At 37.0% G+C, this 25,734-nt stretch overlaps 1 pseudogene across 1 annotated transcript; it reads left to right on the forward strand.

The window, feature by feature from the left end:
* Positions 1-12,357: 12,357 nt before the first annotated feature.
* Positions 12,358-14,091, forward strand: LOC147548028 (tetrahydroberberine oxidase pseudogene; annotated as a pseudogene). Its single transcript, XR_015238581.1, has one exon. The product of XR_015238581.1 is annotated as a tetrahydroberberine oxidase pseudogene (transcript).
* The last annotated feature ends 11,643 nt before the right edge of the window (positions 14,092-25,734 follow it).

Raw genomic sequence — 25,734 nt, forward strand, 5'->3', positions numbered from 1 at the left:
AAGAGATGCGCCTATAGATGTCGGGCTTGACCATGGAAATGACAGTAGTCAATCCTCGCGGGAGGCCCCTCCAGCAATTTAAAGAGGTTCCTATAAGCACACCAACACAACATTTATGCTCCACATCCGTTTTTAGATGCCATACTTACTCTATTTTTTCGGAAATGGTATTCATGGTCAATATAATGAATTTAAATGACAACGTGTAGTAGTGGTGTATCGAGATGACCACTCATTTTGTTAACGATGTCATATAAGACTTAACAACCCTCGAGTTGATTGTTCGTCTCAGTAGATTAATTATCTAGTCATATTATATACTAGGGTATAGCCCGTGCCTGTAAGGTACAAATTGTTTTATAAACATGATACGCGAGTAAAAATGAAATCATAATTAAATAAAATATTGAAATAAAAATATGTGTAGAATTTAGAGAATGATACGATTTTTATTAGAGGCAGAAGAAGAGATCGGTTAATGGAGAAATTTAAGAAAGTGGGTACTTGCTCCGACTTCACAAATCAAAATAATATCCTTATTTCAACTATTTTGAATTTAACATGTTTCTTATTTTTTGATAAAGTAAGGGTAAAAAAATTGAAGGGTAGTTTGAGGTGGTGAAAAAAGTCAATCTCTCATAATTTTTCACTATATTATTCTCTTTCACCCAAGATTTTCTTCTATACATATGGTGAGATAGATTAAATGTTTTTAAGACAATAGTTAAGATTTACAGATGATAATTGATTGTCGGAGATTTATAGATGCAAATTATGACATGACAAAAAAACCTATGTCATTTGTTATATAAATTTGGCACAAATATTAATGTTGGGGAACTAAATACTAATTAATATTATATTTATCTTGGGAGTAGACTGAGTAATATAACTACGTTCACCTTATACGGGTCTTATGTGTTTGCTATACAATAAATAGTTTAAGTCATAAATAAGAGAATTCTTTGTCATTATGGTCAAAGACAAAACCAAAATTTTAAGATCTAAAAATGTGATTATTTTTTTTAATTCTTTTGAGTAAAACACAACTATTATTAAATGACAAATTGTTCGGTTACAGGCACACACTCGCCAAGCGTGCGAAGGATTAATTTGTCACAAAGTTAACTGCCTAAGGGTTAAACCGCGAAAGTTCACGGTTGGGGGGAAACATGTTAGCGGCATACATATGTGCCACTTGATTAGAACCACGTCGTCAAAAGCTATATGAAACGTGGAAGGACAAACCCTTCACACCGTAACCTCTCCAGATCCACTATCAGGCACCACAGGATAATTGTGAAGATCACAACCCACGAGTGATACCGTGAGGAGAGAGATATAGCTTAGAGAGAGATAGGGCCGAGATAGGGAGAGAGGAAGAGAGATGGTAAAGAGAGAGCTCTTGGTAAATATTACTTGTATTAGATTAAACATCACTTTACATGTATTTATACACAAAGTAGAAATCCTAAAGCTATACAAACTAGGATATATATACAAAATACATGTGATAGTTATCTAATAACTATCCTAAAAACCTAATGCTTAACCGACTGGATCGAGGAAATCCATCCGGGTCAGGTAGCCCATATGACTACCCATAATACTCCCCCTTAAGTTGGAGCACGAATGGTAATGAGGCCCAACTTGCGACTATTTTCTATAATGGTTCAGCTCCAAGCGGCTTCGTAAGTATGTCTGCGAGTTGATCAGAAGTCGGCGTGTATTGAGGAAGAATAAGATTTGATTTGATTTTCTCACGAACTAAGTGACAGTCAATCTCGATATGTTTGGTACGTTCGTGAAATATCGGATTATCAGCAATATGCAAAGCTACCTTATTGTCACAATGCACAGGCATTGGATCAAGATGTGAAATCCCGAAATCATGTAAAAAAAACTTGAGCCATTGAAGCTCATAAGTCAAAGTGGCCAAAGCCCTGTACTCGACCTCAGCGGAAGAGCGAGCAACAGTATGTTGCTTTTTGGATTTCCAAGATGAGGGGCTAGATCTCAACATAGTAAAATAACCCGTAGTAGAACGGTGGGTGGAAGGACAACCTGCCCCGGTCCGAATCACAGTAACCGGATATCAGAAAAAAATTGGAAGCGGAAAAGAAGAGGCCTTTTCTGATGGAGCCCTTAAGATAACGAAGAATGCGATGAGCCGCATGTAGATGGACGTCCATTGGAGATTGTAGAAACTGACTTAAATTGTTAACTGCATAGCAGATGTCTGGTTGAGTTACTGTTAAATAAAGTAAACGACCAATGGGCAGCAATATGGGGAGGGATCGCCCAATGGACTGCCATCAGAACTGCTTAGTCGAGATTTTTGCTCCATTGGGAACTGCTTAGCCCTTTTGCTAAGCTCTGCTCTAGGGAATTATCTCTAGAAGAGTATGAGTGTGTAGGGATGTAGGTCCCATTAGTCTGTAATATAAGTACAGTAAGTAAATGAGGAAGAACAAAGGAGTGAGGAGCAGTTGTGGTCTGTGTTGTTGGGTGTTGGTTGTCATCCACGTCTGCTTGAGTGACTGGTCGGCTGGAGGTGCCGCCTGCTTCTGTCCTGGTTGACTGTTCCGGGGTTGTCGAACGAAGGATAGGCTAGTTAGGCATGTCCCGTGCTTCGTTAGTTCTTCAAGCTCGCTCTTCGGGATTCAACTTTGTCTGTCTAGGAGCAACTAGTCTTCAAAGTGGTACGGTTACAGACAACTCCGTGATTTTTTCCTGCAATAATTGATTCTTGGCTCTGACCAAGATGTTATCCTCTTCCAAAGCTCTGTATCGTTGCGTGTTCTCTTGCATTTGAGTTGTTAGCATTGCAAGTTAGGATGATACGCCGAGTGGAGTGTTAGTCATCTCTTGTGCCATCGGGATAAACTCAGTAACTAGTTGTGGGGCCCCTCCTTCTAGCGCCAAACTGTGAGGGTAAGAAATCGCAGGTCAAGAAGTCAGCGGAGACCGGGTCGTTGACCGGAAGTCGGACCTTCACCTGCTAATATTTTTGCGGGCATCGACCACGTCTTTGGGCTTAACCTGTGACAAAAGAGACAACAACACACGTGACCGTGAGGTCTCAAGGACACCGGGAGGGTGTCGGCCTAAGGAGGCTCCAGAGGTTCAACCCCTCCTTCTAGCGGCAAACTGTGACGGTAAGAAATCGCGGGTCAAGAAGTCAGCGGAGACCGGATCGTTAACCGATAGTCGAACCTTCACTTGTTAATATTTTTGCGGGCACCGACGATGTCTTTGGGCTTAACCTGTGACAAAAGAGACAACAACACACGTGACCATGAGGTCTCAAGGACACCGGGATGGTGTCGGTCTAAGGGGGCTCTGACGGTCAAGTCAGTAAGCTTGCAAGAGAAGTAATAAATACGTGGATATTACCCTTGGAATGTTACCATTGGTTGGATAATGGTCGGAGTTTAAGCACGACTGGTGGAGTGGTCGTAGCTCGCTCTCTACGGATTGACTGACTTGTTTGGAGAAAGATTGTGAAGTCTGCCTCGTGTATGAGACAACCCTGGAGAGATTTGCTTGTTCACGGGTATGTACCGTAAATAAATGGGAATCTTTAGGGTCCTGACCTTGTGTATAATCACGTGGGTGTTGTGGAAAGGAATGTCTGACCTCTAGAGAGATAAAGTGAGTAAATCTTTGTAGATAATCACGTGGGTGATGTAAGAAGGTCCTGACCTCTTAAAGTAGGCGAACCCTTGAAGAAAACGAACCCTTGATAAAGTAGGCAGACCCTTGGTAAAGTGGTTGTCAGGGGAGAGAAAATAGGTGCGTGCTTCCACAAGACCCTGTACTTGGTAAGATCTGGTACTTGAGAAGGCTTTGTATTCTCCGTGAACCGTACTCGTTAAGGTCCTGGACCTGAATATAAGACCGTGGTGATACTTAGGTGAGAGGAAGGGAACAGGACTATATGATGAAGCGAGACTCTAACAAAGAGCAAGACTCTATGAGAGAGAAAGTAGTGGGGTATATTCGTTGATTCTCTGATGATTGAGTGTTTAAGTCGGGAATTGGATGCCTTGTATGATCTTCCTCTCGGTCCTTTTATAGTGTTGGTGGTCGACCGTCACCTGGCGTGAGCTGTCGTCTTCAACATGTTAACGCATAGAGTTGTCACCATTAATACAGATATTGTAGCCCCTTAACGGATATATTCGATATCTTCAAGGACTATAACGTCTCCCAATAGATATACGAAGGAAAGTCTGCTGAGGAGGTGAGGGCGGACCTTTTTGTCCAGGGCTGGACACGCTTGCGTATTTTGACGTTGCTTTGGGGTACCCGAAGCTTAATGGGTCGGGCCCATTAGTTATTAATTTATGGGCTTGGTCACCGTGTAAGCCCATTAATTGTGGATTTTGGGGGCGTTCTTGGTGACGTATTTTGGCCCATACAATTACCAAGAAACTTTTAGTCTTGTTATCAAAATTCAGACAATAACAGTGGCCCTTACACTTGCAGTTACACATCAATAGCTCATTCATCAGTTTTAGGTGTCTAATGTTTTTCTACATGGAGATATGACTGAGGATGTTTATATGAAACAACCTCTTGGTTTTGAAGACCCTCAACATCCAGATGTGGTATGTCACTTGCACAAATCTCTACATAGGCTCAAGCAGACCCCAAAAGCATGGTTTACAAGGATAGCTCTTTATCTTCTACAATGGGGTTTTCCTGTAAGCTCTTTAGACACCTCCATGTTTGTTTATCATAAAGATGGCCATCTCTTAATCTTCCTCCTTTATGTAGATGAAATATCCTTACTGGATCAAGTGTGTCTTTGATGAAAAAATTGGTCACTGATCTTGGAAGGGAATTTGCTATGAAACAACTAGGGACTCGTGATTACTTCTTGGGTATAGAAATACAACACTGCTCTTCCTCCCTATTGCTAACTCAGTCAAAGAATATAACGGAGTTGTTAAATAAAGTTGAGTTCCTTGATTGCAAACCAAGTTTTGTACCTGTCTCCCATGGTTAGAGGTGTCCAAATTGGATGGGGTTCATATTGACAATCCATTGTTTTATAGGAGTCTAGTTGGAGGTTGATCAGAAATGAAAATGTCCCATCTGATTCTTTTAACTTTAGCATGTTAGTCTATTCGAGATGTTATTTCTATGAATTGTTAGTTTCTCTTACTCAGATGTCCTCTAAGGAATTGAGCGCGGAAACACATAAAAACGAGAGAAAGACAAACAAAAAGGTATTTTGGTCATTTGGAGATTCTGGTAGTTCTGACAAATTTTGATACGGATAAAAAGTAAAGTCGAAGACGAACCCGACAACGAAAACATAAGTTGAAACCGGTATCCGGATGAGCAAACTAGAGAAAGTCAAAGTTAGGATCAAAATCAATTGACCAAGTCAGTTAGTAGACAAGTGGTGCACAGGTGGGGACAAGATTTGACGGTATAGATTAGCTCGTCGTACACCGTTGGGTAAAATCAGGACCAATTCGGGATTCTGCTCAGCTTCTGCTCCAGTAATACTCGAAAGAATATACTATCGTAGTCCGCAACTGATCTAACAGACAATAATAACGGAGCGCACGTGAACCGCATCATGGAGGCGCGACAAAATTCTTTCGGCGTCACGTGAAGCATACTATCTTCTTAGCAGATAACCCACGATGATTCTCTCTTCCTCTCTGTCATCCTAACGTGAAATGGGAAGTTTTTTATTTTTGTAAAACACATAACATAGAGAGAGTAGTATATTTCCTCTTGATCTTCTCGACTAAAAGTTGGGAATAGAGGAGAGCTGGAGATTTACATAAATGGAAAGAGAGGGCTAGAGTATATTTCTAGAGAGAGTTGAATATTTTGGCTAAAAGGAAAACATGGAAGAGGAAATATTGGGGAGATCGACTAGAGAATCAGAGAGATCGAAAGAAATATTTTTTCAGAGAATTAAATGGAGTAGAGAGAGATTAGAGTGAGATTTTTAATAAAGAGAGGATTGAACCTGGTCTTGTTCTTCTTCTCAAGGAACAGAGGTGTTGGGATATGGAGTACCGTAGAGTTGGTAGCGGAATCTCAGACATCTAAAGTCTAACACTAGTATCCCCAGGATCTCATGCATAAGCTAATGATTATAATTAAGTTAACTAGTTTCAAGATTACTTTAATCGCTAGTTTTCCCTCAAACTTTTCCAATCACTTTTGAGAAGATCAAGAAATCCAATTTTAGCTCCTCTACTCGGGACACGGAGCAATCATCTTGATCTCCCACCTTGTTGTTAGCTAGAACTCCAATAATGGTTAGATTGAAGAAAACTTCTTCTTTGACTAGATAGATAGTATATTGGGAATTATCTTTCTTTCTCTACTTGATGTTGTAGAGCTAGAAAGGTTCCTAAGTCGCACACCTTATTCAAGTATCAAGAGGCATTATATAGAACCCTAAGTTAGATAACAACCCTAATTAGGTTTTCTAAAAGGCCCTTTTGAATAAGATTTAGGGAATAGTCAAATATAACAACTAGTTGATGTTTTCTCATTCCCTTTCTCTTGGACAACCACATCATGTCCCTCTTGGGAAGATCTGGCCAGCCCCTATAGACGCACACGGACAAGCATGGTTGGTCCTCTTTTGGGCCCAAATTTTCCTTTTGGTACCCCGAGCCAAATTCCCCTTCTTTGGGCCTTTTGTACTATCTTTGCATAAACTTCTTATAGGCCTTTTGGCCATATCTATGGGTCTTACCCATTCATATATGTCTCATCCCTCTAGTCATATCTTCCGATCAAGTTGACAATCTTTGGTGTAACCCGTTGTAGGACCCGGACGAAGTTAGTCGCGAATCGCTTCGTGATTCGACGATCGTAGTTCATTTCTAGCTAAACACTACGACCCCTAAATAATCAGGACTTGATGATGTTCTTCATCCATTGTCCTATCCGAAAAATTACTCGCGTTGCATCTTTGGTCAAAAAACATATCCTTCAAGGGGTTGGTCGACTCTCATTCTCGTAGAAAGTTTTAAAAAGAGATTGATATTGTTTCTCTTCTCTATATATACTCATCATCTTCTCTAAAACAGGATATCTTAGCTTCTACCAAACACAGAACTCCAATGGATTTGATTTGGCTTGGTTCCTCCTCTCTGGTCTTGAAAGAATTATTGTAGAGAGAAAGGGAGCTGGAGCAGGGGCTAAACTATCGCAAAAACATAACATCTTTTAGGAGATCGATTAGGGGACAGAAATGCAATGGAAAAGAAATTTCAGATAGTTCTTCATTTCTTTGTGAGAGAGGGTGAAGAGAGAGAAAGAGATAACAAGTAAGAAAACTATAGAGAGAAAAAAAAAAGAAACAGAGAGAGTTGCTACTAACACCATCAATGTTCATCATCAAGGGGGCTCTACTCATTGGGTGATCTCTTCCTTCATTCTTTTTGTTATCTTGATTTTGGAATGAACTCTTTATGATTACTTTTATATTGTCGATACTTTTAGAGATATGTTCATGAATTAATCAAATATTTAATCGCACCTCATTTTATTATTCACACTGGATAGTTGTTGTTAAATTAAGGATTATTTCCCAAAAGACCCCCTACTTTGTGACCAGCTTCCCGCGTAGCCCCCTACTTCATAGAAAATACCCAGATGGCCCATTTTGTCTGTTACCGTTAAATATCTGCTAACTCTCTCTCCTCCATCTCATCACCTCTCTCTACCACATCATCTCTCTCGGTACCTCATCATCTTCTCTGATAAGGTCGTCGCCCGGTCAAAATCTCCGGCGACCTTCATACCTATTTTTTTCCCTCTCTCTCTCTCTCTCCCCACCTTACTCTCTCTTCTCCGGTGACCTTCAAACATAAAAAAAATTTATCTCCTCCTTCTCTCTCTCTAAACACCCGGGAAACCCCTTCGTCGAAGAGGTCTGGTTCAACAGACCTCAAGCGAAGGGCTTTCCTTTGGCAGACTGTTTCGAGAGAAAGATGAATGAATTTTTTATTTATTTTATGTTTGAAGGTCGTCGGCTGAAAATTTGTCCCGCCAGCGGCCTTCTCTGGAGAAGAGAGAGGTGAGGTGGGGAAAGAGGGAGAGAGTAAAAAAATTAAGTATTGAAAGTAGCCGGAAATTTTGACTGGTCGACGACCTTATTAGAGAAGATGATAAGGTGGCGAGAGGGGTGACGTGGCAGAGAGAGGTGAAGTGGTAGAGAGAGGTGATGAGATGGAGGAAAGAGAGTTGACGGGCATTTAACGGTAATGGAAAAGGGGGTTATCTGGATATTTTTGATAAATTATGGGCTACGCGGGAAGCTGGTCACAAAGTAAGGTCCTTTTGGGAAATAACCCTTACATTAATTCTTCATTACTCATGCTGCAAGATTTGATATATCATGCTTAGATTGAAATCTTTGATGATCTATTTTTATTAGTTAATGAGTAATATTTGATTGGTTTATATTTAACAACAATGGTGAATAGATATTTACGATGTTTTGACGAAGAAATTTTCCGAACTTTAGATAGTTCATATCCTACAGGCTGAGTAATAGAAAAGAAATTTTTGATTAATTTGTTAAATGTCATCTTTAGAGTTGTTCCATGGGTGTATTCTAAAACCCTGGTCTTTCTCCCCCAAGTTTTCTTGTATCGTTAATATTTACCTTTTTTGTTTGTTTTAAGTATTTCAAAATCAAATCTCCAACCATTTAAAAAAAATATCAGGTTAGTTCTAAGTTTTAGAATAGGTTTGACATAGGCCCATTAGAGGTCTTCAATATGTTAATATGACTAGGTCAGACATTACATATGATGTCAATTATTTGGCTCAGTTTATACATCAGCTTAGATCATCTCACCTTGTCCCGCTGAAGAAAGTGCTTACATACTTGAAGGGTACTATAGGTGTTGGAATCACAATTTTTTCAGGTGATCTTTCTCCTCTATCTGTTTTTCAGATTCTGATTGGGGAAGCTCTAGAAGATCTACAGGTGGCTACTGTATTTTCCTTGGTTCTACTCTAGTTCGCTGGTCTTACAAGAAACAAAACATTGTGGTAAGGTCTTCTGCTGAAACTGAGTACAGCCCCTGTCCCTAGCCACATCGGAGTTGTTATAGATATCATACTTATTGAAGGAACTCCATGTTCACCTTAGGTTTCCCATAACTCTCTTTTGTGACAACATACAAGCTAAATATTTGGCATCAAATCCACTACTTCACGTTAGAACGAAACATGTTGAGATCAATTTTCATTTTCACGCAGATTTGGTAACTAAGCATACACTTCAGTTGCAATTTGTATCTTCTGATGAGAATTTTGTTAATATCTTCACCAAAGGAGTTCTCTTCTCCACTTTAGAGTTCATTCGAGACAAACTCACGCACTTTCTCCATTCGAAACATGTGTTTGAGAGAGGTTGTGAAAAAGAAGAACAAAATTGAAGAAGAATAGATGGAAGTCCTCTTAACAGAATTAACTACTTCATTGTAGGTTGCCGGTGCTGAGCTTCGTGTCAGGCTTCTCTGATGGTTATCTACTAAGGGGACTCACACATATGTGTGTAAGCCTCACATGTGTTGATTAGTTAGTTCATCTATTTTAGTTGTTAAAGATGTAACTAGCTTCTTTTGTCTCTCTCTATCTCTCTCTCTCTTTATGAATTCTAATATAAATAGAGAGAGATGAATGTAAGTAAATCAATCAATAAACATTAATTTTGACTAATATAGTTATGGTCGTAACCGTTCTTGTGACATATTCTTAATACCGGTGTTTTACTACACACGGAATGTCATCTTAACAGCGATAAAATAAAAAAACACAAAAGAAGGTCATTTCAGCATTTATGCAAGCTCAGAGAGGTATGATGAAAGGTTCTCACACTTTTGGGGCCCAATGAGAAAACAAACCTAAAGACAAAGACTCCTCTTATTTATGAACTTCGATTTTTTGGGGAAAAAAGTTTCTGAGGTACAAAACTTATATGGGTGGGAGAATAAAAAAAATATTCCAAACTGATTCTTTCTCATGTCACCGACAGAAGGTAGTCGGTCGATCTTTCTCTCTCTCCCAATCCCTCTTCTTGTCTTTCTCTATTCTCTCATAGTTCCGGTCCATCTAGAACCGGAATTTGCTTTGGTCATGTTTTTCTCTCTTTCTCTCTCTAGTGGTCTTATCTTTTACCTACAATTTGGATTCATTCGTTTACTTATTTGGTTGTGTTTTTTTGTTCTTTAGATAAGAGGCTCTCAGATTCCTCGAAAAGAAAGAAACGGGTAGTAGATCCAGTTGAAGAAACAGATGAAGAATTTGTCTGATTATATTTTTCATTCTTGTTGTTCTTCTCACTGGAACTAATGATTTCTCTCTCCAATTTTTGCTTCATTGGTGCCTTCTCGTGAGCTTTTGAAGATTCTTCTGTAGTTTAGAGTACCCAACAATTCCCTAACACACCAAATAAGATCTCTAATCTCAACCCATTTTCCTTATCTTCACTGTCTAACTCTTTTGTATTTTGAGCAAGAAGTTCTTCATGTTCTAGCTAAATCTATTTCAGTATTAGGGTTTGTTGGGGAAAACGGACGCTCAACCCGAGAAATATAAGGTTTCGCACACTTGTGTTAGTTGTGAGAAAAATATGTAGAATAGCGGTAGAAATAAGGAAGAACATAACGCAAATAAGGCAATGATTTTAACGCGGAAAACCTACTCAATATGAGAAGTGAAAAATCACCGGACAAGTAGTCCAATCTAAATTCACTATAATAAGCAATTGAGTTACAAACTACATCCTCCTTGTTCAATAGAACAACCCCCGAGACTCACACTCTAAAAGAATCAACCTCAAACACGAAGAAAGCCTCACAAGCAAGAGTAAAGCAACCCAAAAATATGCAGTCCCCAAAACGACCCTAAATTCACTAGGATTCTGGCCAGCAATTACCAATCTCGTCGTCCAAACACTAGATAAATAAGTCAGGAATACCTCTGAAAAAGTTTAGCTCAATCGGAGAAGATCTCGGAGTCGGATTTCCTGAACACCAACGACTGTACGTGTTGAAAATACTCAATCCCTAATGCAGACCTCGTCTCGACAGACCTCTTTCTCTCTCCTCTCTTTTCTCTTCTCTTGTCTATTTCTAATTGTGATATCTTTTTCTAAATTAGATTAAGGGTAGTATTTATAGACTCCCCATTAACCCTAATTTCGCTGACCCAAAGAAAACCAACTTTGGCCCGGATTCGAATTATTAAACCAAACCCAACTAAGTTTCCTACCACGAGGAAAACCCAACAGGATTTTTATGTGGTTTTACCTCCACCAGTAATATATAGAGAACTCTATGTTTTTAAGTAGATGAAGCTTAAAATGGAACAAATAACAAATGGTTTTTGGTGGAAGTCGTCGGAATTGATATTGGAGGTCGACGAGGTTAATGTTGGAGGTGGGACGGAAGATGGAGGAAGAAGAAACTGAAAGGACATTAAGAGTTGGTGATATTTGGAGGAAACAAAATATTTCAAAGATTGTTTATTTCTCCCAAAAATTAGTATCTCAAAAAATTTCTTTATTCTCAAAACATCAACCTAAATTATTTATACCAAACAAATATGACACACCTTAGGTCAAACATAGTTATGTTCCTAAGCCTCCTCCCACCATTTTCAACAACAACAAAAAAACCTACCTTCTATGATAAGCATGCCATTAATTATCTATTGCCCTAAACACTAATACTCGTATATGTTATAAGTGCTTGATTAATCTATCGAGATGGACGATCAACTCCAAGTTTTTTATCTGAAGTCATATAATGTCGATTACCACCATGACAACAAAAGATTTTATTGATACAGCATTATTACAATAATTATACGACAAATTTAATTTGTGTGATGGACGAATATTAAAATTGCAAAAAGAATACATACAATGAGTTGAAAATGAAAACAAAATATTTATCGAATAAATTAAATCTCTATTTAGTTTTTTTGTTGAAGAAATCTATATTTAGTTGATATCATACATTTGTATTTGGAAAGTATCCATGAGCATCCTGAAAAATTTATTGGCATGAGAGATGTAGTTAGAGAGGAAAATGAGAGAGGTATTCTTTAAATTCATTCTCCACGTGGAAGATCTTTGATTTGTTTCAACCAAAAAAAATGAATCTTGATTTAATTTTTAACTTATTTTATTAAATTATTGTTTGACTAAATGTGTAAATCAAATCTAAATAAAATAGTTTACTTGGATCCAATATTATTAATGCACTGTACTATTGACATAAATTATACTGTAGTTTATTTGAAGATGGCAAAACTCCAACTGATAATACCTCAATAACCAAGAAGCCTAAAATTCAAAAACACAAGAAAGCAAAAATGAGTTCATCTAGTTCTTCAAACTGCCTCCTATTACTCACTTTGTTCCTCCTTTCAGCTTCATGGATTACTACTACTTGTTCAAAATCAATCCAAAACAACAACTTTCTTGAGTGCATGTATACCAACTCTCCAACCTTTAATACCTCAAGAACCAAAATCCACACCCCAAATAAATCTTCATATTCATCTCATTTGAGTTCTTACCTTAAAACTCTCAGATTCCAATCCACAACAACACCCAAACCTCAAATCATTGTTACTCCATTCAGTGAATCAGAGATTAGAGGAACTGTGGTTTGTAGTAGGAAAAATAACTTACAAATCAGAGTAAGAAGTGGAGGGCATGACTATGAAGGACTCTCTTCAATCTCAACTTTCCCGTTCGTTATCGTTGATCTTGCACATTTTCGGTCAATCACAGTTGATGTTAAAGATGGAAGTGCATGGGTCCAAGCTGGGGCTACTATCGGCGAGCTTTACTATAGAATTGCTGAGAAGAGTAGAACACTTGGGTTCCCTGCAGGGACTTGTGCTACAGTTGGTGTTGGTGGTCAATTCAGTGGTGGTGGGGTTGGAACTTTGCTGAGAAAATATGGTGTTTCTGCTGATAATATTCTTGATGCTACCTTGATTAACATTAATGGCAGAACCTTAAATCGAAAATTAATGGGAGAAAATCTGTTTTGGGCCATCAGAGGGGGTGGTGGTGCAAGTTTTGGAGTCATACTCTCATGGAAAATCAAGTTGGTTTCAGTTCCCCCGAAAGTGACCGTATTTTCACCGCGCCGAACTTTAGGCCAAGGAGCAACAAAACTTGTTCAAAAATGGCAAGCGATCTCGAGTCAGCTTCATGAGGATCTATTCATAAGAGTTGTCAGTCAAATTGTTTCTGATAAAAAAACAGGGAAGAAAACAGTGGCAGCTTCATTCAACTCTATGTATCTTGGAAGTACTCAAGACCTTCTCAAGTTGATGGAGAAAAGCTTCCCTGAGTTGGGTTTAACGGCGGCAGACTGCACTGAAATGAGTTGGATTCAGTCTATCGTGTACTTCACCACTTACCAAATGGATCAACCTTTGGAGATTCTACTCAACAGAACTAACTCAGATCCAAATTTCTCCAAAGCAAAATCCGATTATATTGAGAAACCCATCCCTAAAGCTGGATGGAGAGGACTTTGGAAAAGAATGCTAAAGGAAAATGAAGTGTATGTGATCATCGATCCTTCGGGTGCAAAGATGGGACAGATTTCAGAGGCCAAAATTGCATTTCCACATAGAAAAGGAAACTTGGTCCAGTACATTGTGAAGTGGAAAGAGGGAGGTTCAGAAGCATCAAAAAAGCATATAAAGTGGATGAATAGTCTTTACAAGTACATGACTCCATATGTATCAAGTTCACCAAGAGCTGCTTATGTCAACTACAGAGATATTGATTTGGGTAAGAATGAAGCTGCTAACACAACCTATCTGCAAGCTAGCCTTTGGGGGAAAAAGTATTTTAAGAGTAATTTCAGAAGATTGGCTTTGGTTAAGAGACAGGTTGATCCAGAAAACTACTTTAGAAATGAGCAGAGCATACCCCCGCTTTAGCGAATAAAATAAAATCAAGCCATATGACTTGTGTAATAAGAGATGAGCTCATTGTTTTACAATTTGAAAGAAATGCTCAATTAAGTTGTTTTACATATTTTGTTTTCATTATCTTCATCTCATCCGTCCATTCGAGCTATTTTGTTTTAGTTTTATAGTTGGATCGGTCTCTATACAATTTAAATTTTGTGTACAACTTGAATTTGAAACCATTTAGTAAAGGGACAAATAGTGTGGACACATGAAATATTAAAAGAATACAGAATATATATACATCCTTGGGAGTCGGGACGACCGCGTAGCAAATAAACATTAGTAAAAGAAAAAGAATGTTAAAATCTCCAAGAGGAAACCCTTTCTTGCAGCCTCCCTTTCAAGATTTATGAAGAGGGGCGCCTCGGAACAAATACAAATATAAACTCCTTCCCACATACGTGAAGAGGATGAGCTTGAAATCTGAGAAATGATAGCAAGTGTTTCCCTCATTGGACCTTCTAGTAAGACTAGTATTTTGAGGGAGGCCCTAATGACGAGAGGAGGAAGAAAAGAAAAAATAGCGGAGTGGAGGGAGAAAAATTAACAAACAAGTTGAAGGACAGTTGGAAATTAAGTGAACATAGAGTTGACTTTATTACTAACAAAATTGTTAACTAGAGGACCAAATTGACATGTTGGATAATTTGGAGAACCAAAGTGAGAAGTTGGCCATTTTGGGGGCTAAGAGAAAATTACTCCTAAAAGAAAAAGATATAGAAGCTTCATAAAAGAATGATCCAAGTTGCTAAGTCTTAACCCTAACATTTGAACAAAAAAAACTTATCCATGACACTAATGTTAAATAAAAGAGGTGGACAAGTATATATATATAGACATCCAATGGAAGAGACCCACTCTTAATGGGTCTGCCCATACTTGGTTTAGATGTGTAAAATGGAAAAGACCCAAATTCTAGCCGGGATGGTCTTTCAGTGGGTCTGCCCATAGGTCTCTGTATCTCTATATATATCTACCACTCTATTGTGCAGAGAGAATAGTAGAGAGAGAGAAGACGGTCGTGGTGGTAGTGGTGGTGGTGGTGGTAGTCAGTAGAGACAATGTGAGGTGCGAAAAATCAAGCTGCAATAGAGAACCTGCTAATAGTACCAATATCCCAATGTTCAAAGAAGTTCTATAGGCACCGCCACTTTCATTTGTCCAACCTCAATACATTTGGTTCTTTAGGGCACTGACCCGGTTACAAGCATCTGCAACTTCACCACCTTTAGTGATTATGAAGATAAGAAGGCAAAGAAGAAGCAAGCAAGAAAGATTTTGAGAGAGGAAAAACTTTGAAGAAACAAAGGAATGATACATAGTTCATGCTAAAACAATTATTCGAAAATATTTATAATGTACCAGGCAAAGCAACACCTATATGCTCTCCGTAGTCTATTTTACGACATTCCATAGTACATTACCTAAATCAAATGTTCACCCCGGCTTTAAAGAACAAAAATAGTACGTCCCTATACAACCTCAAGCAGGGGGAATGTCGATTATTTTCTTCTGGACAAAGTTTTTTTTTTGAAATAATATGATTAAATGAGTTCAATAGAAAATCATACATCATATGGCCTAGATGCAGGACGAAATATGTCCATAACTGACATTCACCCTCATGTCCATACAAATTAATTTATAGGGCATTATTTATATCTTTGGTATTATTTTATAGATTTCCACCTCTACTGAGTATCGAACATATTAACTCAAGTTTTTCAGAGTAGATGCAATACCTCTGGGGAAAGGCCCAAGTACCCTCATATAGATCTTAAATTTGAGGTCTCCCTCAAGTTTTTGGGAGGAAATGCAATACCTTTGGGGCAAGGCCCAAGTACCTTCAGATAGATCTTAGATTTGAGGTCTCCCTCAAGTTTCTCGGAGGAGATATGCAATACCTTAGGCCTTTGGGACAAGGCCCAAACCCCAAGTGCCCTCATATAGATGTTAAATTTGAGGTCTCCCTCTATGATATGCATATAAACATTATGAATAACATGCACACTCTATTTCCCTTTAAGAAAAGAAAAAGGAAGGTTTTCTTATTGGAGCAACTATTTCAATTAATGAATGAATACATGGACATGTACTCCAGTAATTGTGTACCCCTCTAAACTTGCATCCGAAGTCTTGTGTTCGAGTTAGAGGGTGCGTAGTTTACCTTAAAGGGAAATTTAGGTTCATCTTGAGTTGGTTATAACGTATGGAACCTTTACTTCATGAGTCCACATTAAAGGTTTTAATAATACAAGGAGAGACAAGAAGATTGGGATGGAAAGATAGTCATATCGATCTCAATTGGACCTAAAAGGTCCCCCACAGGGAACTCTTCATTATCATCATAAGTATAGAGAGAAATAAAGGAACATATAGAGAAAAAGAGAAACATAAAATGATCCAAGTTGAAAGATAAAGCAATCTAAGAGGAGTTAGTGATTGATCTCTTATAGCTATAGTGAAAGGAGGGTATCTTTTTCTATGTGACAAATGTGAGCTTCAAATCAACAAAGTGACACAAAATACTGAACTTGTACTAGAACTTATTAGTATTGTGATATAATAAGGGAGATATCAGTAATAATGTGACAACCCAAATGTCTCATTCACTATTCAAGGTATTTGTGCCTTATTTTTCGAATTTTTTTATTAAAAACTCAAAAAGTCCAGCTCAGAATAATATTAAAAAAAACCCAAAATTTTGAAAACCCTCTACATCAAGTCCAAATATGGATCTCGAAGCACCTTTTTCCATCTGTAGGGCATATCATATTTTCATATTTCCACCTCTACTCTTCCATATATATAATCATTTATCTTTCCCTCTTGTATTAACTCTCTTTCTAAGGGGAGTCATTTCTCCCTCACTTTCTTTCTCTAAAATACGAGAGTAATATTTTGGTTTTTTAGTTTCATCTCATTTTTTCTCTCTCTAAAACAGATTTTTTTCTCAACCAAAAACTCCCTATTGTCATAACGAAAAACCCTTTTTTTCTCTCCAAACTTGATGATCGGGCATTGCACCCCGTCGGAAAATCTTGTCGGATCTGCTTCTCCTTGAAGGTACGTCTTCATCTTCTCTCTTCCACTTTTTTCAATGTATCTTATATCTTTTATCTTCAATAATCATCATCTATCTTCTTTAATGGAGGCTGAAAGAAGCTTCAAATCTGGTTTTAGGGTGTTTTCATAGTGTTCTAGAGCGATAAATATATAAATTTTAGATCTAGTTATTTGAAGCTCCATTGGTGAGGTTATTCTTGGTGTTTCTTTATCTTATAAGGTTCAATCTTCTTATGAAGTTTCTTGATTTTACTTCTAAACTATATAATTTCAAAACCAATACTGTGAAAAAACTTTACATACAATTTCTTTTTTCTAAGAAATCAAAAAGTATAATTTCAGATATATTTTTCGGTTTCTCTAGAATTACTTTTTTTGCGTATGTTGGTTTGTAACAGAAAAATTGGCTGGTGAGTAAAGCATTTTAAAATATGTTGTTAATACGATGTTAATGCACCGAGCAAACTCAAAATGCTTTACTTTTTTTTTTATAGACGTTACCATCATAAATCAGATTTTGTGTCTTCCAGAAATCGATTGGAGTTTTAAACACTTTTACGTATGTTTTAAGTACTTGTAAACATTTTTTGACATTTCCTATAGTGTTATTTACATAATGCTTAATTTTAAATATTTCGTCTTTTACGTTTTTCGACATTTATAAGCATTTAACAAATTGTCATGTGCATTCTCAGAAATGTCTTGTGCATTTTGTCTTTCCCGTAGGCATATAATATTGTGTTGATTCTTGTGAATTTTTGATGTAGTCGCAGCGGAATTAAAAGAAGAACGATGTAAATAAACGAAGAACGGTAAATAACTGTAAATAAACTAAACTTTATTAAACTTCAAGGGGGAATCTCTTCAATATATGAAATAAAGACAGACCAGACCTCCTTTTATAGGATATTAGACTTTCCTAGTTAGACTCAAACTGGACTTTCCTAAATAATAGAAATACTGAAATAATGCAACTTCCTAAACCTAGATTCATTATGAATCTTACTAAACTAGGACTCTTCCTAAAACTAATGACCTAGCCGACTAGGCTATAGGTCGAGAGGCTCGCGGGTTTACGGGCCCGGCCCGGATGCGCCTGCATAAGCTCCCCTTTCCCCAGAAGGTTTATCCCGAACCGTTTCGAAGAAGAAAACAAGTTAGTGCAACCGCAAATGATGAAATCTGTCATGGCGATCCGTAACTCCCACTTCGAACGATGTTTCCATTCAATGTGAAGGATACCAATTTGCAAGAAATCACCAACCATAATCTCATATTGCAATGAGTTTCGCACAATTAGTTCTAGTGAATAAACAACGTTCATTTCGCCATCTTCCCATGGTAGACTCAACCACTTAATAATCTTCAAGAAAGTGAGAAGTAATACGAGCAAATCTGAAGTAAGAGTAATTGTATCTAATTCCCACGATTCCTCGTCAAGAGCCAAAGTAGAAGCATAACCAAGTTCGATTAAGATATCGATCTGGAAACATGTAGCGTTGATATGATACTCAAAAACTACCTTCCCACGTTCATCTTCGTGAATTTTATAAACCCGAACTCAATAATCACGTGGAAATTTAGTTACATTCCGAGCCCACGTAGTACCAAAATTTATATTTTTGACAGAAGCTATTCTTTTTGTAGAAGGTATTGTAGAAAAATTACCTATCGCATGGATATTTCTAAGAAATACTTTATCGAACATGTTAGAGACGTGAATGATCAATCCCATCAATCTGAATACTTCAATAGAATTTGGTTTATCATGCATGAATCCACCCCAATACCGGAGCCATTGGCTTTCTTGTATCTATAAGATATAATTGACACTTACTAGCAACACAAAAATTAAAACCATCATATTTAAGCCTAAAAGTTTTTATCCTCTCACCAGGAACAATGTGTGTTGGTAGATCTTGTATCATAACAAAAGATGGTTGTTGAAGATAATCTCTATTTGACAGATTACCCATTAACGTAACCCATAAAACCGACCCTTGAAAGATATTTCCAAAAGGAGAAACAAAAGAAGCCGAAGATCGAGCTCGTGAAACTGTGAAGGCTCTTGGATCCCAAACAAAATAAAAAAATTTCTTCGTCGAGAGAAAAATCATGGTCTTCACTGAGCGAAGGAATGCCTTCTTTAGACGATAATCCAGAATAGAAACTGTACGATTGTTTTAGGGGTGTTGTGACCGAGCTTCTGTTATTAATATAGTGAGTACGTTTTTCTTCATGGTAGTTATAAATTAGCCTCAAATTTCCTTGCCCAACTTCTATGGTGACATATTTACTTCCCTTGGAAGTATACATGGTGGAACTGGCCAAAAAATTAAGCCAATACTTTGGAGCATCTTTCTGAGATTTACCCAAGTATGCCTTAGCATAATAATTTTCTAAGGGAAAGGAAGCGTTGACTAAGGGTAATATTTGGGACTTGATTACGTTGTCGCTTGAATTCCGAAAAGTAACTGAGCCACTGATAACTTTTTCTTCCTCCAAATTCGAAAGAATTTTGTTATGTTCAACGTAAACGTCTTTTTTAGTATCAATGGAAACATCTTCTTCTATTATTTCTTTGTAGTTGGAATCATCTTTTTCACAATCTCCTTCTTCAACTTCTTCATGATCAACTTCTTCAACTTCTTCGTATTCTTCTTTTTCTTCTTCATGATTGAAAGATAAAATTGACGAGGAATATGGTTGACATATTAATGTTCTGAGGTCGTCACACATATGTTGAATCTTAGCTAAATCGGATAGTAGCGATTGAACCGTTTCGGCAGAAGTCGGTTGTGGTGGCGGTGGTGGTGAATATGAAAGAGAAGATGATTATGTTGGTGGTGGCAGTGAATACGGTTGTATAAGAGGTGATGAATACGGTGGTGAATACGGCGGTGGTGTATAATGAGGGTACAGAGGTGGTGGTGGAGACAGTGGTGAATACGGTGGTGGTGGTTCTGAGGATGGTGCCGAATAATAATAAGATGAAGGAGATGGTGTATAACACACTGGTGGTGGTGGTGACGGTTGGTATGAACAAGGAGAAGATTGTGGTGTATAATTAGAGTATGGAGGTGGTGATGATTTTGGCGAATTTTGCATTGAATATGGTGTAGGAAAAATTTTATGATTCGAAACAAGGATGTCTTCTCCCGAAATTGCACATGCATCAAATAATTCGTCCGAACATGGTTTCTTATCATCACGAATAGAAGTTAGGTTTGATGAAGAAAATTTACTTCTTTCTCCTTCCTCGGTCATTGAGAGGATTTTGTTCATCTTGTCAAGAACTTCTTCTTCAATGTCATTGATCACGGAGATAGAATCAACTTCGGAGTACTGCCTTCTCGATTCAATCTTTGTTTCTAGATAAGATAAATATTCATCCAAAGGAAGAAAAACATACTTGAAGACAATTTTCAATGTAGTCCAATCATCAATGAATTTTTTCCCTTCGTCAATGAGTCTCCATTGCATTGCATTGAATTGTTCATAAATTTTTTTGGACATATGTTGTTCGACGACAAAAACCTCATCTTCGACATGTATATCTTGATTGATGAACCAATCCTCCATCTGTTAAATCCAAAACTCTATATGATATTGACCGTCGAATAGAGAGATTTTGGAAACGGTATTGATTTTTCCTTGATCTTTTCGATCAACATAAAATTGAGTTGTATCACGAATAGGATCCCAACATAAACGTGGAAAAAATTTCCAACATTCAAGAGGAGATGTATCCATAGATATTTTATTGTATTTTTTTTTTGTGAGAAAAAAATATTCCAGAATTTTGATGGCTATGAATACCACTTGATGTAGTCGCAGCGGAATTAAAAGAATAACGATGTAAATAAATGAAGAACGGTTGTAAATAAACTAAACTTTATTAAACTTCAAGGGGGTTTTCTCTTCAATATATGAAATAAAGACAGACTGGACCTCCTTTTATAGGATATTAGACTTTCCTAGTTAGACTCAAACTGGACTTTCCTAAATAATAGAAATACTGAAATAATGCAACTTCCTAAACCTAGATTCATTATGAATCTTACTAAACTAGGACTCTTCCTAAAACTAATGACCTAGCCGACTAGGCTATACGGTCGAGAGGCTCGCGGGTTTACGGGCCCGACCCGGATGCGCCTGCATCAATTTTTCTTCGTTATACAGACACAATCATGTTTTCGTGAATATTTTTTGTCGTGTTTTAAACATAAATATTAATTCTTAAATATTTTCGTTGCTATACTGACACAAATACATTAATTAGAACATTGTATCTTGTGTTTTTAACATAATGCTTAATTTCAATATTATGTCTCTTACATTTTCCCATATTTATAACCATCTAACAAGTTGTTGAGTGCATTCACACAAATGTCTTGTGCATATTTTTTTCCCGTAGGCATATAATTCTGTGTTGATTCCACTTGCAGATTCTATATCTATGAAAAAGGATTACGCAATTGATACTTCTCTAACGAAGGACAAAAAGCTTGTTTCTGAATCTTGGGGCAAGATATTTACTGCTTTTGATATAAAAAAATTTGTGGTTTCAAAGCTTTTGGAGAAGCTCTTGGTCGATATACAATGTTATGGTTCTCTAACATTTTCGATTCCGTACAAGTGTTGAAGATTTCGCTTATTTATTATGGTTATGTTGATAACACTACTACAAATGTTTTAAACATTTTTTTGTAATATAAACAACATTTGTATCATTCCAACACTGTCAGTATTCACTTTTTTCATTTAACGTGTCGCTTTATTTTTCTTCGTCACACAGACACAATTATGTTTTAGTGAACAGTTTTTGCAGTGTTGTAGTCATAAATCTTAATCCTTAAATGTTTTCGTGACTATACCAACACAAACACATCAATTAGAACATTGTCTCTAGTGTTAATAACATAATGCTTGATTCTTATATATTTTTTTCACTTCATATTAGTTTTTGAATTTCAAATATAATGTCTTTTACATATGAGCACATTTGTAAACATTTAACCAGTTGTCATATGCATTCACACAAATGTCTTGTGCATTTTATCTTTCCCGTAGACATATGATTTTGTTTTGATTCCACTTGCAGATTCTATATCTATGAAAAGGGACAGAGCAATTGATACTTCTCATAACAATAACAAAAGATTTGTTTCCGAATCTTGGAGCGAGATATTTACTGATATTGGTCAAACATTTCCCGGTGGTGTCAAAGCATTTCGAGAAGCTCTTGGGAGACATACAATCTCCACGAAGAACAATTTCAACCTTTTGATATTTCATCTTTACATTTTTCTATCTTCTTCATCAATGTTGGTTAGTGTTTAACCATCGAGAAAAAACAACATTTTGTAATATGTTCCCAACAAATAACTTTATGTTTAAAAATATTGAGAACAAATAAACATTTTATAATCTGTTCCCAACAATTAAAATTGTTATGAAAATTTTCTCATAACTAAAGTTATTTACAAAATCAAGGCACCAAACTTTTATACTAAAACATTTTACAAAATATTTATCTAATTACTACTTTTGCCACCAACATAGGTATAAGTGCAGACATAACTTCATTTTGAAACTCTATTCAAAACTAAAAATGTACATGACAAAAAATAAATATTTTGTAAAATGTTTTCAACGAATAACTTTATGTTTAAAAGTGTTGTGAAAAATTTATCAGAACTAAAGTTATTTACAAAATCAAGACATTTAATTTTTATACTAAAATATTTTACAAAATGCTTATTTAATTACTACTTTTGCCACTTACAGAGGTATAAGTGCGGACAAAACTCATTTGAAACTCTATTCAGATCTAAAAATGAACAGGAAAAATATCATCATTTTGTAATATGTTTCCAACAAATATAATTTAGCACAAACATTCGACTTAATGTTCATGAAACTAGACTCCATTTCAAGACAGTTTCTTTTGCCAAATCAACTGGCAATCTCAATGTACACTTGAACCGAACATAGCTAAGCACTTTTGTCTCCCTCATCAGCCACTATCCCCCTCTCATCCACTTTTTTTCGATTTGCTTGCAGTAGTAGGAACCTTCATTAAGACGTAAATAGTTATGTTAGTACAGTTCAAAACTTGTTTCAACATTATCAGGTACTTCGTAAACATTATAACCTCTGTCCACGTCTCACATCAGAATGTTCATAACATTTTGTAAAATGCTTAGCTCACTATTTAGTTTGCAACTAACACAGGTATAGGTGCAAACTTAAATTCTTTTTCAAACTCTATTCAGATATAAATAAATTAACAAAAAATCAACATTGTAGAATCTGTTCCAGGATTTGGTTTGCACCATCATAATAAGAATGTTCACTTCATCTCTTTGTTCTTGGATCTCACTTTTAAGATGTTCCAGCCAGGATTTTTCCTTGCATCGTCATCTTTACTCATGTTGTGTGATCAAGTTTTCTAGGATCTTTTGGTGTAAAGGAATAAAAGAAAAATAAGAAATCAACATATGAACACAACGAAAAAGTGGAAGACACCACTAAATCTGTGTTTTCATGTTTTTACATACTTATTTTTCTTCGATCTGTACAGTATTCCATCTTTTTCTCTCTATCTCTACATATATCTATTTCTCATATATACATATATATGTATATATAGATATGTAGATCTATTTAGGTTTAGGTTTAGGTTTAGGTTTTATGTATATGTATATCAATAAAAGTACTATATGGATGTATATCATTTATGTTCATCTCCTTATAGGAAAGAATCTGATTACTTTTGTGAATCTGATAAAAAAATTTGGTACTATTCTTTCTTGATTATTTTATGGCGACCGATACCCGGATATCCGTTACTCGAATTACCCGAGTATTTTGACGGGCTCGGACGGGATTTGAGCATAGCAAAGTTGTCAAATGCTCGCCCGAGTCCGCCCGGCTATCCTAATAGCCAAAAAAGAAATCTACCCGACCCGCCCGAGTCCGACTCATCTCCACTCGTGGGCGCCCATAACCGCCCGCTTCCCACCCCTAAGTCTGGGACGGTCTTCACATACCTCCTCCCCTGATTTGGTACAATCAAGATGAGTCCAAGATACCCGTGACGGATCGTGTAGGGAGATCTGATGATCAAGATGAATCCAAGATACTAGAAGATATAAAATATATGGAAGATATGAGACAGATCGAGATGAAGAGATCCGACGATCAAGCTGGATCAAAGATATATGAAGATCCATAGATATTTAGTTTCATGTATTTAGATACAAAAGAGGGTTATAAGAATTAATCGCCGAGTTATGTCTGACTAATGTAACCGATTAAACCCACGAGTTATGGTGATTGATATCAATGAAACAATTATGTGAAGTTTTAAAGGCAATATGTTTTTTGTTAAAAGAAATGCATTTTTCTCCCAAGCTTGTCAAAACACGTTGGTATGTTTAGAGGCAATTCCATCACTTTCTTCTGCGGCAAAGCTCGCTAGCAGGCAACCTCCGGCCGACAACCTAAGAAAAAAAAAATTCTCCCCACTTCTCTCTCTCTGGATGAGATGAACAATAGCAAGACCATTTATTCCTCTCTATACACTCTATTTCTCTCTCAATGAGATGAACAACAGTAAGACCAACATAAAAAAAGGAAGATAACCCTCCTCCTCCTTTCTATACTCTCTCTCTCGGTGAGATGAACAACAACAAAAACAAGGCCATCTCCTCCTCTTTATACTCTCCCTCTTTCTCTCACTCTTCCTCTCTCTGGATGAGATGAATAACAGCAAGACCAACCTAAAAAGGAAGATAAAAAACTAAGGCAGATTCAGGATCTAGGGTTCGACATTTATGTCCTAGAATTCGATTATGAAAGATGATTTTAGCTAGAAGTAAATTGATATGTCCAATAACAAGCTGGTGTTAGATTTTCTGTACAACTCCGGTCATTGTGTCAGCTTTCCGACCCAGGGGCGGCCCGGGCCCAAAGCAGCCAAACCGGCTGCTTTAAGTCCCAATTTAACAAGGGCCCCCAAAATATATTGTTGCTTACAGGCACCTCTTTTAGAAAGGAGAAAGCAGACCCAAGTGACTAAGGTTGTTAGAGCATCTCCAATGTAACACTCAATCTTAGAAACTCTGAGTGTCACCTAGGATTTTTAGAGTTTTTTCTTAAAACTCATCTCCAATGCAACACTCTATTTGGATCTCTAAGATGACGTGTCGAGAGTGGAATAGAGATATCTCAAGAGGACACTCTATTTCTAGAGTGTCCTCTTGAGATATCTCTAATTGTCCAACTCATCAATATTTGATTTTCAACCAATAGAAATCGAGTCTTCTATATTTTCTAAAATAACTAATTATTCATTGACAAAAATAAGTATGCCACATAAGTAAATAAGATAAGTTTAGAGTTTTGCATTGGAGGCAAAAAAATATTGAGGATCTCTATTAAGGCCACGTAGGAGTGAGAATCTCAATTGGAACTTGACACATAGGATGAATAGAGATTTTTATGAGTTTTGCATTGGAGATGCTCTTATTCATAGGAATGAGTCTTCCCCTCACGATTTTCTGTCTTTCCTCTCACGATTCCCATCTCCCTCTTTTCTATTTCTTATCTCATGAGTTCTGACTTCTCACCCCCCCCCCCCCCTCCCTC

The sequence above is a fragment of the Eschscholzia californica genome, unplaced genomic scaffold (genome assembly GCF_041429995.1).
Source record: "Eschscholzia californica isolate CP2 unplaced genomic scaffold, dmEscCali1.0.p SCAF_3, whole genome shotgun sequence".
Lineage (NCBI taxonomy): Eukaryota > Viridiplantae > Streptophyta > Magnoliopsida > Ranunculales > Papaveraceae > Eschscholzia > Eschscholzia californica.